This window comes from Myotis brandtii, unplaced genomic scaffold (genome assembly GCF_000412655.1).
Source record: "Myotis brandtii unplaced genomic scaffold, ASM41265v1 scaffold1082, whole genome shotgun sequence".
NCBI classification, from domain to species: Eukaryota; Metazoa; Chordata; class Mammalia; order Chiroptera; family Vespertilionidae; genus Myotis; species Myotis brandtii.
In genome coordinates this window covers 112,237-130,699 of record NW_005353682.1, presented here as the reverse complement: position 1 = coordinate 130,699, position 18,463 = coordinate 112,237, and the positions used below count along the sequence as shown (strand labels likewise).

Sequence of the window (18,463 nt, the reverse complement as noted above, 5' to 3'; positions counted from 1 at the left end):
CTCAGTTCTAACTTCATCTGTAAGAGTTAAACCTTTTGTCTAATAAGTGCTTCTAATTCTTTAGCTCCTTTTGTATTCCCATTGTGCTTTCTGCCACCTTTAAAGCATTTTTTTGGCTTAAAATATCTCATGGTTCCTCGATCTGCTTTTTCTATGGTTTCTGTTAGCAATATGATTCCCACACATAAAGAATTCTGAATGACAGACTTTTTCTACTATTTGATTGCCTTTGAATTTGAAATTCTTCTTAGATATCACAAAAACTGGGAGGTGAGTATTCCGAAGTCGATCTCCATATGTGACCACTGAGTCTTTTTTTAAAACATTTAAAATAATCCCAATCTGTTTACTTTTAAAAGTCATTGCTTCCTAAAGGCAAAAACCATGGAAAAGAAAAATAAGAGTTTCTTTACGGAGATCCAGGTAATCCAAATGAGTAATTCCTGTCAAATTAGCCTACTTACCACTCTTCAGTTACCTTTAAAACAAAACTGAATGTCACCATCAAGAGAAAGTGGCCTATTTTGATATGAGACTTTCTTCATTCACAGAATGAACACTCACCATGACCAATCGTTTTGCTACAGGACATGGCCTTCAATGGGCTCCTAGCTTGGAAATAACCGTGCTCCCTCCTGGTATGTGGCAGTGTGTATATGAGGTAGATGAAACTACTGGGAAAACAAGACACATTGTCCTTCAGCACAAATTTGTTCCAATGCTAAGTCATTTAAAACATGCTTATAAAAATAATAAAATGAACCACAATATTATAGATTCAATAACAAAGGGCCCCATTACTTCAATAAAAAAGAACTGAATGGATTTTTCCCTTTCCTTTGGGAGTCACTGGTCTTCACTCTAGGACCACTCAGAAGTTTATGTTCTTTTGTCCACCCTGTTGTTAAAGTGTTAAATATACTTAGTCGAGAATTTTTAGGAGTCAATCAAATTAAGAATATTAATAAGCAAAAAACCTTAATATTCAAAAGATTTAGAATATACTCTATAAGCCAGAGAAAATTGAAACCTCTTCTTCTATTTTCTCCACTATTTTTTTCAGTTCTTTCCCCTTATTTCTTTGAGTAGAATATTGCTTTAAAGGCCATATATTTGTAAGTGAATTTACATAATCCTCTTTAATACTAACTAATAACTTGAGGATATTGCCATTTAATGCTAGACGATTGTTTCCTCTTGGTCTCCTACAGCTGTCAGGTGCAATAGATTGTAGATTACCACTCAGAAATGTTGTTTTCCTTTGTATTATGTAAAATCTAGTTATTTTAGAATTTTGAAATGATGCATGGTTGATTTGGCATTTTGAAGGATAAGAAAATGTTCCAAGAAGACCTTCCCTGCTGTTCTGTAGGTTGTCATGATGACCTTACAACAGGCTCTAAACACGGAAGAATGGATCATACTTCCCATCTATCTTCTCTAAGAGAAATATGTCAGGCAGTGCCCGACTTCCTTGTCACAGTTGTGTGATCAATGGAATCCTTCTAAACTCTCAGGCTCAGTTACCCTCAGTGTTCTTTTAGCCCGTGCAGGACCCCAAGGCTCCTGACTAACATGGCTGAGAGTGGGAAATGGATCAAGTTGCTGTTTATAATTTGCTGTAATGTGGCAGGTTTGTACAAAAAATAACTGGAATAAAATTTGACTGATAAAAAATAAACCCACTGATATTAGTAACATTAAAGGTAGCTGTGGCTATGGCATAGCCTTAATAGGTGTATGTGGTACCTGGTCCCAGAAATGTGGATGTTATTTTATTAGAGAGAAAATAGCTTCAGCTGCCCTGGCTGGTGTTCTCAGTGGTTAGAGCATTGGCCTTTCCATGGAAAGGTCTTGGGACAATTTCTGCTCAAGGGCTCATACCTGGGTTGCAGATTCCATCCTCAAACCTGGTCAGGGTGCACAAGGAAGACAATCAATCGATGTGTCTCTTTCACCTCTCTCTCTCTCTCTCTCTCTCTCTCTCTCTCTCTCTCTCTCTCTCCCCCCCCTTCCCCTCTTCCTCCCTTCCACTCTTATAAGAATCAATGAAAAAAAAAATATCCTCCGAAGAGACGTGGCAGCGGAGGGATAGTTGGGGGGACCTGCGCTGGAAAGAGCTGAGCCCGAGGTCGACGGGGCGCGGTGTCTCCCCCTCGGACCAGCGCTCCGGCTCGCCGGGACCATGCCGTGGTGCATCGGTAACACGGAGTGGGTGCCTCGTACAATCTTACCTACAGTGGCTCCAAGATAGCGACTACAGCTCCAATTGCCGCCTGTGCAACACACCCCTGGCCGCGAGAGAGACGACCCGCCTTGTCTGTTATGATCTCTTCCATTGGGCCTGCCTCAATGAGCGTGCTGCCCAGCTACCGCGAAATACAGCGCCTTCTGGCTACCAGTGACCCCGCTGCACTGGCCCCATCTTCCCCCCAAGCAACCTGGTTGGCCTGTGGCCTCTGTGCTGAGAGAGAAGCTGACCACGGTCAACTGGGCCGGGGCAGGACTGGGCCTTCCTCTGATCGATGAGGTGGTGAGCCCGGAGCCCGAGCCCTTCAACTCTTCTGACTGGTCCAGCTTTAATGCCAGTACCCAGGCACAAGAAGAGATAGCCAGCACTTCCACTGCCCCAGCCCTCTACAGCCAAGTCCCCCGGCCCCCCGCGCCCCCCAACCGACCTGAGCAGCACACAGTCATCCACATGGGCAGTTCCGAGCCCTTGACTCACGCCTAGGCCCCAAGGAAGGTGTATGACACACGGGATGATGATCGGGCACCAGGCCTCCACAGGGATTGCGATGATGACAAGTACGGTCGCCGGCCTGCCCTGGTCTGGCTGGCCCAGCTGCTCAGGAGCCGGGATGGGTCTCGTAAGCAGCCGCTGACCCTGCTCCAGCGGGCGGGGCTGCTGCTGCTGGGACTGCTGGGCTTCCTGGCCCTTCTCCTCATGTCCCAGGCACAAGAAGAGATAGCCAGCACTTCCACTGCCCCAGCCCTCTACAGCCAAGTCCCCCGGCCCCCCGCGCCCCCCAACCGACCTGAGCAGCACACAGTCATCCACATGGGCAGTTCCGAGCCCTTGACTCACGCCTAGGCCCCAAGGAAGGTGTATGACACACGGGATGATGATCGGGCACCAGGCCTCCACAGGGATTGCGATGATGACAAGTACGGTCGCCGGCCTGCCCTGGTCTGGCTGGCCCAGCTGCTCAGGAGCCGGGATGGGTCTCGTAAGCAGCCGCTGACCCTGCTCCAGCGGGCGGGGCTGCTGCTGCTGGGACTGCTGGGCTTCCTGGCCCTTCTTGTCCTCATGTCTCGCCTGGGCCGGGCTGCAGCTGACAATGATCCCAACCTGGACCCACTCATGAACCCTCACATCCGTGTGGGTCCCTCCTGAGGATGGGCCAGCCTAGGACCTGGGGCCCTGAAAAGGGGAGATGGGCCGTTCTGAGGGCCCTTTGCTACTGCTCTTAAGTCTGAGACACTAAGATCCCAGACCCAAAGCCCAGTCCACTAGAGTGGCAGTAGGCTGGGCCTGGGGTCCTTGCAGATCAAGTGTCTGTCTGGACCTGCTTCCCCTGGGTCTCTGGCCTCCCACCCCCAACCCATGAGGGAGCTGACAGGTGAAAATAAATGGCAGACGTTATTAAAATTCAAAAAAAATATATATATCCTCAGATGAGGATAAAAAAAAGTAGCTTCAGCTAATGAAGTTGGTGGTGGTAGACAGGATTTAAGAAATGTAGGTCAAATTTATAAGAAATCAAAAATTTATAACTCGGTATCTTCTGACATTTTTATGTAGGTTTTGGATGCAAATATGAGTAACTATCTTGGCCTAGGGAGACAGCAGAAGACTTAGGAAGGTGTCATAGGATAAAGAATATGCTTGGGTTCTGTCCATGGGTCCTGGCACAGAGCTTCAAAAGTCCTAGGAATTTCCTGAGTGAAAAGAGTTTCTTTGTTATGCCAACGAGGCGACTCAGGCTGGGCTCTTGGATAGTTTCTGGGTGCCCACTGGTCACCAGAAAGAGCAACATGTGATTAGAGAGTTCGGACTTTCAACAGCCAGACTTCTGGGGAAAGAAGGGGCTAGAGATTGAGCTCAATCTTTTAATCAATTATGCTTTCATAATGAAACCACAATAAAAACTCTGGATACTAAATTTAGCAGAGCTTCCTTGTTAATGAACACGTTCACCTGTTTGGAAAATATAGCTGTGCCAGGAAGGTGACATGCCCCGACTCCACAAAGACCTGGCACAGGAGTTCTGTGTTTGAAACCTTCTCAGGCCCCACCTTATGTTATCCTTTATGAAAAAAAAAAAAGTAATCTTAAGTATAGCACATTTAGTGAGCTCTGTGAGTGGTTCTCATGAATTATCCAAACTGTGGGGATTGTTAGAACACTGAAATTTGTAGCTAGTCAGTCAGACACTAATTCTGGATAGGTTATTAGCATCAACATTATATTTTACTAGCCCCATTTGATGTTACACCAGTTGGAGTGGAAACAGAATAGAAGAGAAGGGGTCCTGATACTCTATTTTAATTGTCTTTTGTGTGAAGATTCATGGAGATAACGTCTTGGAATATAAATAGATTTTCTGACCTTTATTTTCTGAGAAAGCCACTTCCCAGTATAGTTAAGAGGGACTTTTTGAAAGTCTTTCTCAGTGCGAGGTGAGGGCAATTTGGTGTCTTAACGTTTTTCTGAAAGCTGACAAATAAAGGCTGCTGTGAAGGAAGTTGTGTTGTTGGGATGGAACTTGAAAGGGATCACTTGAGAGTAGAAATAAAGCCTGAGGGATTAAATAAGACCTTTGCTCAGAGATCAGTCAGACACAGAGTGACTTTGAACAGGAAGCAACATTTTTAAAGGAGCACTCCAGCTGCTGTGTTGAGAATAAGAAAAAAAATGGGGGAAAGAAATGGCAAGTTTGAACATAGGTAACCAGTGAAGAGGCTGTTGCCATAATCTGGGTGAGTGATGATGTATGTAGCAGGAACTAAAGTTGCTAAGAAAATAGGAAAGTTTTAAATGAAATTGTTCATATGCTGAAACCAACTATTCACTCTCCAAATTGCTATAATAACACACACAATCAAATTTCCACCTTCTTTTAAAAAACCGTGCAATCCCATTTGTTAAATGGTAAAGAACAAAGACAGTATTTGGCAAGAAGATGTAACTTGATAGAATTAGAACAAATCTATTTCTGATCAATTAATAGAAACAGAACACATTTACTTATGAAAATAAACAGTTGCAATTTCTAACAAAGACTCCTACACTGAGTTTACTAGAAAATATATCTCTAAAATGAAAATGACACAGAATGGTCACTCGGCTTCTTAAAATTTACAGAAGTGCATACCAGATAAATGCTAACAAAAAGAAAAGGAATCTGTGATATAAATGCCATCCATTTTGAAGTCAAGGTGAAAGCATTCAATAAGGGGGAGAAATGACCTTTAAATTACAGTGGATAAATAAACAATGATGTTATAACTATAATGTATTTTTATATATGAACTAGAGGCCCAGTGCATGAATTTGTGCACCGGTGGGGTCCGACCAGCCTGCCCCGATCTGGGCCAATTGTGCCGGGCCAGTTGGGGAAAGGGGCTACAGGCCATTGGCCAGCCAACCTCACCCCTGGTCAAACTCTCTGTTGAACTCCTGGTCAAGGGGACAATTTGCATATTAGCCTTTTATTATATAGGATAACGCACAGGAAGGAAGTGAGAGAAAGAATTGTGGAAGAAGGGAGAAAAGAAGGATGAGCAAAGTGAACTGTTAGAAACACAGCAAAAATAGAGTAATTAAACATGTTTTTTTACATGTTCTATAGTTTTCTCAACACAAATACTCAATTTATTGCTCAATTAAGTATTTGACATAAGAATACTACAGACCACTTTCTCTGAATTGCACTAAATATTGATAAGAAAGGGAGAGGAAAAAAACTTCTGAAAATGAGTATTTCTCTGATAGGTTGAATAAAATAAAAAAGAGATTGCAAAATATCTAGAAAATAATGGTCGTGAAAACACAACATATAAAAATTAATGATCTATGACTAAAATAATGCTGAGAAAAATTAACTTAAATACTTACACATATAAACACAGAACGATCATTCCAACAAGTATTTTAACAATTCTTACTCCTTACAATCAACTCTAGTGACAAAAAAAAATGTAGGGCAGATTTTCTTGAGACCTCACAGTTTATTTCCTTTAATTATTATTCTATATTAAATCCATGGGGCTTCGGTTTGAGATAATCCAAGTTTTACAAGTTCTATTTTCCTACAGTTGCCCTCAGTGGGAGGTGTCCTATATTTTCTTCTCTTTTTCTTCTTTTTTTCACAGATGTCAGAAGAATGGGTGTTTTGTAACTTCCATGATACTTAAGCTACAGGCCATGAACCACAGAATTCTTAAAACCCAGCATAAGCCAGTTAGATGACAAAAATTGGCTAAAAGGCTGGTTTTCTTCTGAAGTGCATATAATAATAAAAGACAGAAAATGGGAACTTTTACCCAAAAAAATGAAAGCCAAATCGAGGAATTATTAGTTAAGATATAGAGATTTCACATTACTGGGTCCTAATATATCATAGAGAGCCCTAACATATAAAAGAATTTAATAAACTCAAGCTAGAAAAGAAATTTTGAATTCCCTCTCCTCTGAATTCAGCTAGTTATATTAGCTACATTGATGAGTAATGGGCATCGTTTTCTTTCCAGAATTTCTTTTAGGATATAGCTGTCTCAAGATCTTAAAATATGTTTGTATGAGGCCGACTACAGGCCTCTCTGTGTATGGGGGTGGGGGTAGTTAAAATTGCATAATTTTCCTATCCAGCATGTGAAATTTTGGTAAATAAGAATTTTTTTTTTTTGGTAAGAATTGTTGCTGTATGCTAGTGAGCATTAAGATATACATCCATGGTCTTTTGAGATTATAAAGGAATAAGACAAGGTCATAGAAACTATAGTATCATAAACCTCTCACATTGTCCTACTTCTGATGAGATCAACTTGAAACATGTTTTTAATATTGGAGCCATAATATCTCTGAGCAAATGACTCTCTGGGTGTCAAGCATTAACTGGGTCATTGACTAGCTCAGAATGTATGAAGAATGCCAACTGATCAATATGATATCCCACATATCTGTAGCCAATTGAAGTTTCTGTTATTTCATGATATTCTGGACTCCCACCCACTGCAATAGGACTACAAAAAGAAGTTGCTTCCTTTGTCCTGTTTTAAAGTGTAATTTGATGGATATTTATGTGCAATCATATTATATCTTGGTTTTTAGGTAAAGATTCATATATAAAAATAATATCGCAATACATAATTTGGACTATGCTTTGGTACCAGTGATGAAAAGCAGGTGAATAAGAGCTAAGGAAAAAATCTAGTGCTTGCCTCCAAACAGGTCAACATAAACTTTTCACTCTAAAAGTGCCATTTTATCATTACTCTTTGTTTCTGAGTATTTTTTGATAGGGGATGCTATTGGTAACCATCAGAAATAAGGACAAATATTTAAAATATTTATATAATATTTGGGTAACTAGGTAAATGATGTTTTGCGGAAGAGAATTTTTTTTCTTTGAAAAATATACAGATAGTTTTTTAAATATATAAATTTTTAACCTGTATGTTCATATCTGCATTTTGTTGAGATTAGAAAGATTTAATGAATAAATATATATATTCTAAACAAAGATAAATAGCTTTATTTGAAAGAAAACTGCTAGCTAACTTTCTATTTAAAATCCTTCTAAAGGTGAATAAGAAAAAGACTGACATCTAAACAGTGGACTAGTCATAGCATAGTCCGAAATATTTTTCCACATACCTCAATATATATACCTCAGTTATTAATACAATCTTGAAAGTTGCAAAATTATCCATCAGTAAAACCTGGTTAAATGGGAATGGGGCATGGTTAAATGAATATTGCAAAATCTTTCCATTTCTATATTTATATTTTTCTTGCCTTATATGAATTAAATACAAATATTGTAACATTTATATTCAGTGTATTATTTTGTATTTGTAGATATTTGATGTTTTCTTTTACCTTACTCTTATTTAACTTAAGGTTACAAATAAAGTTTACCTTCATATGGACCAAAGAGTAACAAAATAATTTTATAAATTGGGTAAAGATTCTTTTAAGAAAAATATAAGCAAATATCAAAGCAAATACTATTTTTAAAACAAACATGTTAAATGATTTACAAAAGCAGTGTTTGCCCTTCTCAAAACATTGCTTTTATTTACACTACAACATTGACCAGAATCCAATGACAGTGTTTAAAAGTTATTTCTTTGTTGCAGTGAATAGGTAAACATGTATTTTATATACATATATATATATTCAAATGTTGATTTTTATAATCTTGCCAGAGACAGAAGTTACTGTTTTCTATCTTTCTCTGTCGGAAGTTTTCAATTTATTCCTATTTCCAGTCAATGTTTATGATTTTTTCTATATGAGTAGAAATGTTCCTTTTTTTCAGAGGCTAGACAAATTTTATTATGATAACTTTCCGGGGGTAAGAATCTTGAACCTCATTTTCAACTGGGGATTATTTCAACGACATAGAGAACACCACAGCTGAATTGTATCATGCATATTCTGAGAGAACAGTCATTTTTTTTAACATTTTCAGCTGTTTAGAAGCTTTCATTGTATCTATTAATTTTCTAAACTTTTCCAATCTCTTTATTATATTTTAGGAATATTTAACAAATTATTTATCTGGATAGAAATTCATTTTTTAATGTGTTTTGTAGCTCTCTGAAGATTCAAATCTTTGGATGTAGAGTCTATAATTTGTCTATTAAGAGACAATGGACAGATACATAGACATAATGATCAATTGCCATGGAGATAAGCATATCACCATAGCAACTTGAATCATGCATATGTGTGTGAAAAATGCTGAGGGGGAAGAAAGAAATTGTGTGTATGTGTATGTATTTAAAATTTTTAAAGGCTGACAAAGAGTGATTTATCTTCTATTAGTAAGTTATTCTCTTAACAATTCCTTGAAGAAATAGATTTGCAGCTACCTTGCCAATTCTGGTGTTTTGCCTTGTGTCTAACATACTTATTCTATGAGTATGGTAAATTAGTTCTCTTGCTGATCTACTTTTAATATCCTGATATTTCTGAATTTATAAATAGCATTTCAATTATTTGAAAAATAGGTCAGCCTAATTAATAAAACTAGTTGTTCCACCATTCAGTCTATTTGCATATTAGCATTTTATTATTTACTAGCGGTCTGGTGCACGAAAATTCGTGTACTCAGGGAGGATCCCTCAGCCCGGCCTGCACCCTCTCATAATCCGGACACCTCGGGTAGGGTTCCTAGGCCTGGCCTGAGATCAGGGCCTATCAGGGTTTTCCTTTCCCCAGCTGCAGACAGCTGGCCCCACCCCCCGCCGCTGCCACTGCTTGCCATCTGTGCAGTGCTGCCCCCCCTCCCCTGCCACTGGTAGTCTCCCTGTACAGGCGACAGGCTGTGGTGCAATGGCTTGGCTGGCCTGGGCCTCCCTCTTTCTTTGCTGGGGGGCGGGGCCTGCCCTGTGAGGGGCCGTCTGCCTACCTGATCGCCCCTAACCGCTCGCCTGCCTACCTGATCACACCTAACCACTTACTTGCCTACCTGATCACCCCTAACTGCTTGTTTGGGGGCAGGGCCAGCCCTGCAAGGGGCCATCTGCCTACCTGATTGCCCCTAACCACTTGCCTGCCTACCTGATCACCCCTAATCACTCTGTCTGCCTAACTGATCACCCCTAACCACTTGCTTGGGGGTGGAGCCAGCCTGGCGAGGGGCCGTGGTGGTTCTAGTCTAACAGTCATTATGGTTATGATGCTGTTACAGTCTCTGGCCTTTTATTATATAGGATGATGATTTCATACATGTCTTATTGCAAAGTGATTTCTACAATCAGGTTAGTTAATACATCCACCCCTTCACATTATTACTTTTTAATTTTGTGGTGAGAAAATTTAGTATCTATTATCTTAGCAACATTCAAGCATACAATATAATGTTGTTAACTGTAGTCACCATCTGTACATTAGATCCCCAGAACTTACTCATCTTTTTTGTTTTAATTGATTTTTTAAAGAGAGGGATAGAAAGATAAATAGAAATATCAATGAGAGAACATTGATCAGCTGTCTCCTGCACGCCCCCTACTGAGGATCAAGCCCACAACCCAGGCATGTGCCCTGACTGGGAATTGATCTGGTGACTGGATCAATGCTCAACTACTGATCCACACTGGCAGAGCAGAACTTACTCATCTCATAACTAGAAGTTTGTACCCTTTGACCACCTTCACCCATTTCCTCCATCCTCCAGCTCCTGGCAACCACCATTCTACTCTCTGTTTCTGTGAGTTCTGCTTTTTTAGATTCCACATACACATATAACCATGCAGTGTCTGTCCTTCTATGACTGGCTAAGTTTATTTAGCATAACATCCTCAAGGTTCATCCATGCTGTCGCATATGGCAGGAGTTCCTTCTTTTCTAAAGGTTGAGTCATTGCATGAATGTATCACGTTTCTTTATCCATTCATCCTTCAGTGGACGCTTAGGTAGTTTCTGTATCTTGGCTAATTGTGGTAATCCTGCAATGAAGCTGGGAGTGACTATATCTCTCTGAGAGTCTGATTTAATTTTTTAAAAATATATACCCAAAATGAAATTGTTGGACCATATGGAAATTATATTTTAAATTTCTTCAAGGTTGGAGGGGACCTCCTATGCTTAATGTGCCTTCAGTAGAGCTGACTCTACCCCAGATCTTTGGCTTGTGCTGGATCCACCAGAGTATGCTTTCTTTCACGTGGTGCATTGAGATTAAGGATCCCACCTGGAATTGTAGGAAGAGAGACATCACATCCTCCATTCCCACCAGGGGAGCTGAACTTGACAGAACTCAGGCTGGTCCTGCTGCAGCAACATGCATTAATGAGGAGAGAGTCCACCTGAGAAGGGCTTATGGGTCCATCAGTATCAAAAACCATTAACTTTCAGTTAGGTGAAATAATTATTTCCTAGTATTTTTTAAACCTGCTGGCTCAATGTGTTGGTCATTTTGCTCTAGGAAATAAGTAACAATTATATTTTCCTAAATTTCTAATTTTTATTAAAAAATTTTGGTGAATATGTTTACTGCTGCATTTGTCATGTGACAATTACTCTGAATCCTTATGTGGCTTTTGAATGTATCACATAAAATATTTATATTATTATGATTTTATTTAGAATTATTTTATTTAGATTTTTATTTTGTTGAAGGTAGGCACTGCTGCTCATAATCTGCTATTAATATTTGGGTTGATGTTTAGAAAGTCAGTTTTATTTAAGGTAACTTTTTTTCCTGAATGAAATCTTTGCTACTCAATCTATTTTATGCTTGTTTTTCCAATATTAAATGACATTTTGAAATATCAATAAGATGCAGGCTTCAGGCGAACTTAATTTTAATCTATACTTCAATCAGCAAAACATTTTTAACACACTATGCCATGATTGTTTTTTATTTTATACACACACACGCACACACGCACAGCAAACATATTTGCAGTGTATAAGGAGGAAAACGCTAATATTTGTTATCTATATGTATCATATATAGAGTAATATCTCGATAAGCACATCTTAAAATAATAACAAAATCAGCATGTAAAACATTAGAAATACTTTCCTTTTATTAAAGCTGCATATTTAACATACACCTTTTTCAAACACCCAGTAAATGGTCACCCACAAGCACATTCACACAGACTCACAAACACTTATAAAAGCATCTATATTAGAATTGCAACACTAAGGGGTTCAGCAACTCCCTCTGAATTATAGAAGAACAACAATTTCTGGACACAGCATGTCTCATGAACCAGCAGCAATATCAGTCTGGGAGTTTGTTAGAAATAAGAAATTTTGGGCCTTACCCTTAACATCCTCAATCAGATTCTGTGGAGTTGGGGCCAAAAAATATGTTTTAACAACCTCTCTAGATGATTCTTTTACACACTAAATTTTGACATATTTTAATCTGAAACAATGCTGATTTTCTCCTAAACCTATATGCTCCTTCTATTATGCAAAGAAAATAATCTACAAGTCTTCTTTATGCTCTTTCTAGCATATAAAAAAAAAAACCTGTCCTATGCAGCAATAGGAGAACACAACACGCCAAAGAAGACTAATATTTCATAATATCAGTCTGGGAGTTTGTTAGAAATAAGAAATTTTGGGCCTTAGCCTTAACATCCTCAATCAGATTCTGTGGAGCTGGGGTCAAAAAATATGTTTTAACAACCTCTCTAGATGATTCTTTTACACACTAAATTTTGACATCTTTTAATCTGAAACAATGCTGATTTTCTCCTAAGCCTATATGCTCTCTCTATTATGCAAAGAAAATAATCTACAAGTCTTCTTTATGCTCTTTCTAGCATATAAAAAAAAAAACCTGTCCTATGCAGCAATAGGAGAACACAACACGCCAAAGAAGACTAGAAATATTTCATATGGCATGCTTTTTTTTTTTCATTGATCTTCCTAAAGTGAGAAAAAACACTGCTTGAATAAGTTAATTTATTATGTAGGGGAAGTCCAGTGCATATTTGTATTATGAAGCATAGAAAATTATATCTTATAAATGATTGTCATTTAAAGAGAAATATACTGAATCCACTGAAACCAAAGTTGGAATTAAGTACAATTATCATATGACCCCAAGTGCTTACCCATCTCTCATTAGCCCATTCCTTCAAGGATTAACTGAACTTTTAACTTCTCTGTTAATGTTTAAAGTTCGGCTGCATGTGAAATGTAATTTGCTACATTTTGTGGCATTTGCTAGTGCAGTACGAATATTCTCATCCACAAATTTCCTTTCAGCTGTGGTCATATCTTTCAGGGTGATACATTGAACTTTTATATGCTCATATAGGACCCAGAAATCTTTAACAGCATATTATTGAAAATTTGCTATAAATTACTGCAGGTCAAACAGTGGCTTCAGTTTTGGGAGGCTAGATTGCCAGTAAATTTGAGAGGCTAATTATGATTTGTAAAAGACTGTCCATGTGGATACATAGAAAAGGAGGTATTGTATTTGCAACCATTAAAGTTTGCAACTCAGTAGAGCAAGAATACTTCCCTCTTTTTTTAAATTACTGTTGAATTAAATTCATAGTTCCCTGAATAGTTTAGTTCAGTTTTTCCATCATGCTATTCCTATTTTCTTTTAATGAATTTGAAATATAGTGGTCTTTAGAAAATACATTTAAATATATTTACTCTCCAATATGGAAAGCATTAACATTCTGTCCTCCAACAAAAAGCATTAACATTGGGTCCTCTCTCTAGTATCTTTCAATGTGTGATCATCCAACACACCAGTCCACTGACCTGTATTTTATTCAAGTTGACCCAGTCCACGAATCATTATCATCAACTTTTAATATGCTGAGATGTTACAGTTATTGCAATTTTGATGAGTAAAGGTCTATATAAAGTCCTTCACAATTGAATGCTTGTGGTGCCAAAGATTTGTTTGTATACTTTCAGACATCAGTCATGTTCTATGGGGGGAAAAAGTCAAGTGCTATAGAATCTATTTTATAGCCTCTGAATATTTCTATAGTAATACATATATTTGTAAAATATCCCATTTTGTAAAAATCTCTGCTCTGATTGAAATATATATATATTCCTATAGAATAAAATCAGAAGATATGTTTTAATTCTTATTTCTCATCTAACTTCAGAGGTTGAAATAAAAAAAAAGAATTGATAGTATGTCACCTTGTTTGTTTTTTAATTCAGTGCTGCTATAGTTTTTGTCCCCCTTGAAAAATTCAGAATAAAGCTATACTTTAAGTACTTAGACTTTATAGAGTGTACAGTTTCATGCAAAATATGTCCTGACTTAAATAATATATTTTAACTATTCAACATGACTTATATCTGTCTCTCTATGATACATTTGGTGGTTCAATTTACTAGATCCTCTCCCTTTACTTCTGAAATTCTATCATGGAAGAAAAAGGCTAAGGAGAATGTGTTTATATGTGTTAAATGGATAACATTTGAAAGTAAGGCATCTTAAAATATGTGTTATCATAAGCTTATATAGCACCTTTGGCATCATCATAAATCCATTGTGATATCCTGGAAAATCATACCTATTCCTTCAGTTCTCTCTGCAGCCCAGTGTGTAAAACCCATAGATCTATGTATGCTAGGGATCAGGGGGAGCCATTAACACAACACCTGGCATCAACCTTATCAATCAAAGAGGGAAATGTCCTGATCTGGGAAAATATTACATGCTGAGATCAAGTTGGGAGGAATTGTGTAGGATACACCTTTTATTATAAACAGTGAGATTTTAATTTCAGATCATTTTCTAGTGTCATGAAATATTATTTTCCTTTTTAATGTTTTCAATTATTTAAAATTAAACGTACTATCCTTAGCTCATGGAGCATACAAAAACAGCACTTAAGTTTAAATTTGTAAAATCTGGATTTTAGCCCAAATGATATATTCTGATAGAAGCATAACATAATTTTTAAAAGCAATTTATATTTTAGAATTTTTAAAAAGAGATGTATACCTAATGACATAACAGGTAAGATATTGGTATACTATGTCACATAGAAGAATTCATTCCTAAAATTTTTACTGATGCAAACTATGGGGAGGAAATACAAGATAAATTCTGAATGAAAAAGTATTTTGCAATTTTTTACCTGGGGTGAAAAATAAACTGAAGAACAAATGCAGTACATATTATAAAATACATAAAATTATTTTTAACTATAAAGAAGATAATTTATGAGTTAATTTTATTGATTATATTAGCCTAACTTTATAGAGAAGGTAGCATTCTTAAAGGGCCCTATGTGCTGGGCCTTTGAGACCTCAACCACTGCTATTTGGCTTCTGTAAATGCTTGCTTGCTTAAATAATAAGGAAAATAAGACTACTCCCTATTCCAAAGAGGCCATAAACCTTCCCCAGACGAAGTTATCAGTGCTGGCGTCAGGCCAAGCCTTTGGTTGAGGTATCAAAGCCCCAGCACATAGGGCCCTTTAAGAACTTGTAAAGAGACCCGGAGAAACTTCATATTTGGGAGACAAAGAGGGTAAAAAGATATAAATACAGGAAACTTCCTGTGTGACGGGGCCCAGAATTTGAGAGACATTTTCCTCTGGGCCTGCGGGTAATAATAATAATAATAATAATAAATGTACTCCATCTCTTCTAAGAGTTGCTTGGTTTTTTTCTGATTTTCTGTAACAGCATGTCATGTGAATTTTTATATTTAATGCATGTATAGAATTGCAAAATAAAAAAAGTATTTCAGGCAGATGGGAAAAAAGAAACAAAATCATTGAGATATTTCAAGTACATATATATTAATAATAATAATAATAATAATAATAATAATAAATGTAACTCCATCTCTCTAAGAGTTGCTTGGTTCTTTTCCGGTTTTCTGTAACAGCATGTCATGTGAATTTTTACATTTAATGCATGTATGTATAGAATTAATAAAAAAAAAAAGTATTTCAGGCAGATGGGAAAAAAGAAACAAAATCATTGAGATATTTCAAGTGCATATATATTACATGTTGAATAAAGTTTAGGGTGGCTTGGAGTTTTACATGTGAATTAAAGACTAGGTAGGACATAATAATCTGAAATGAGGAGCCATTGACATTTATGAATGAAATATTAGATATAGACATAGGTAATTGGTGGGTGTATGGCAAATAAGTTGGAAGTAATGTGGTATTTAAGAAAGAGACACAAATTAGAAAAATATTATTTCAGTCTGGAAAGAGATAAATGCTTATACAAGGGCAACATCAGGAAAAATGGATGGGTCAGCTTAAAGACATATTTTAGAGATATTGTTTATTCCATAGATATATGAGGAAGAGAAGAAAGCTGAGGCTAAACCATCATTCAGGTTTTTTTTGTTTGCTTGTTTGTTTTGTTAATCCTCACTTAAGGAGATTATACATATATACAAATTTATTTTTTTTTAGAGAGAGAATGGAAGGGAGAAGGAGAGAGAGAGAGAAACATCAATGTGACAGAGACACATTGATTGTTTGCCACCTGCATGCACTCTGACCAGGGAACCTGCAACCAAGGCACATGCCCTTGACCGGAATCAAACCCATGACCCTTCACTCCACGGGGCGGATGCTCTACCTACTGAGCCAAACTGGCTAGGGCAGCATTCAGTTTTAATGGTAGGAGACATTAACATCAGTAATGTCAGGTGTTTTGTAGTTTTCAGGTCAAATCTCATTTCAACTTTAATTGATTCAACAGACTAAGCTAATCAAATATGAATATTACTCTAAGTTTAAGTTTAGTTCATTGAAATTTTGGATGCATTGTACTATAAAGGCAGATTATTAAAAATAACACCTTTGTTCTAACTCCACCATCTTTTTTCACTAATTGAATGCTCCCTAACTACATACATTTTGGATGCACTGAGCATAGAAGTCTTTCTAAAAGTTAAAAATGTGGCCCTAACCAGTTTGGCTCAGTGGATAGAGCGTCGGCCTGCGGACTAAAGGGTCCCAGGGTTGATTCTGATTGCAGGCACATCCCCAGTAGCGGGTGTGCAGGAGGCAGCTGGTCGATGTTTCTCTCTCATCGATGTTTCTAACTCTCTATCCCTCTCCCTTCCTCTCTGTAAAAAATCAATAAAATATATATATAAAAAAGAGTTCTTTCTTTTAAAAAAATGTGGAAAATGTGGGATATAGATTTTACTGGATATTATCACAGAGGTAGTAGCAGAAGTAGGGAGAATTAATGAAATTTACCCTGGGCCAGAAAGTCTTAAGTGATAGGAATATACAAATACTTTAACATGTGTTTTTTTAAAAAATGTTTATGATGTGAAGTAAAAATAAAATGAAACTATAGGGTTCTGAGTGCCAAGGTAGTAGTCTGATTATCAGCTTTGGGGGACTCCATGATAGAATTCCTGATGAACACTGTATGATCCAAGTAGCATTTATGTGATCAGATGAGATGGGCACAAGCCAAGCAGGAGAATAAGAAGCAACCACAATCAGAAACAACTTGGAGCAATTTTCTGAATCTGTAGGGAACTGGAGAGGGCAGACACAGGCCAGTCAAACTTACATGCCACCATCAGCAATAGGAGATCTCAAAGAAAGTCACATCTCAGACAATAATAACAGCAGTGTTTATACTACAGAAGCTGTATTTTATCAAATCTAAGACATTATTTGTTGAAGGATGAGCCATAATTTTTATAAACCAGTAATACTCTAAAACTGCTGCTAATTAAATGCTAAAAATATTTTTCACTCGGAATTTTATACTCAATGAAAGAGATCTTTTGTCAGATCTTGCTTTATATGTATTTTCCTAGGCATACATAAATGAAAAGTACAAAGCATATTTAAGATATTTTTAAAACTATTTCTCATTCATAGTCTGATCTACTGAGTCACTTTTCATCTTAGAGTCATCATTTTTGGAAATAGCATCCAGTATAGTATAATAAAAGTTGGTGATGGGCATTTCATTGAAAAATAATTTTCCCTTTATTATCTCTGGGATTTTCTTCAAAGCTTTGCACAGCCTAGCATATAGGATATAATATATGTGACATGCTCTCAAATGGTTCAGGAAAGAATAGAAAGATAAAAGATAGATAGATGATTGATAGATGATAGAAGTTAAAACAATTGTGGCATAAGATTACCAATAGATAAATCTGGGGGAAAGGTAGTTGGGTGTTCTTTATACTACACCAATACTAATACTTTTTGTACATCTTTGAAGCAATGCATTTGAATAATGGATTTAGCTTAGATTTAGCAGGATTTTGGCACTAGAGTTGGTCTTGAATTTCAACATATCTTTTAAACAGTGGAGAGAACAATTAGAAATGACAATGAAAGAACACTTGAATCACATCTTCAACAGAAATAATTAACAAAATATGTCTGTGAAGCTTAAAATATGTGTGGCTGTTGCCAAGCCACCAACAACTACTGAACAAGCCTGAATCACCAGGGGGAAATGTTGGGCAGAGGAGAACTGATATTGACTACATTAAGTAGAGCCCAGAAATCACCAACAAATACTCAATTCCCAAAGGAGAAAAGAAAAGGGGGAAACATTGGTGTTTGGATCTGAGAACTAGTAAAATTTGAGGGAAATTCTTATCTAATCTAATAAAAGAGAAACATGAAAATAGATCCCACCTCCGCTACACACCATGCCAACCAGCCAATCAGAGCGACTATATGCAAATTAACCCAACCAAGATGGCAGCCACGGAGCTGGAGCAAGCAGGAGGCTTGGTTGCCCCGGAGATGG

General features: G+C 37.4%; 2 pseudogenes; both read left to right on the top strand.

The window, feature by feature from the left end:
• The first annotated feature begins 2,048 nt into the window (after positions 1 to 2,048).
• On the top strand, positions 2,049 to 2,928 carry LOC102251159 (annotated as a pseudogene).
• LOC102250866 overlaps positions 2,802 to 18,463 on the top strand; it is a 22,627-nt pseudogene continuing 6,965 nt past the window's right edge.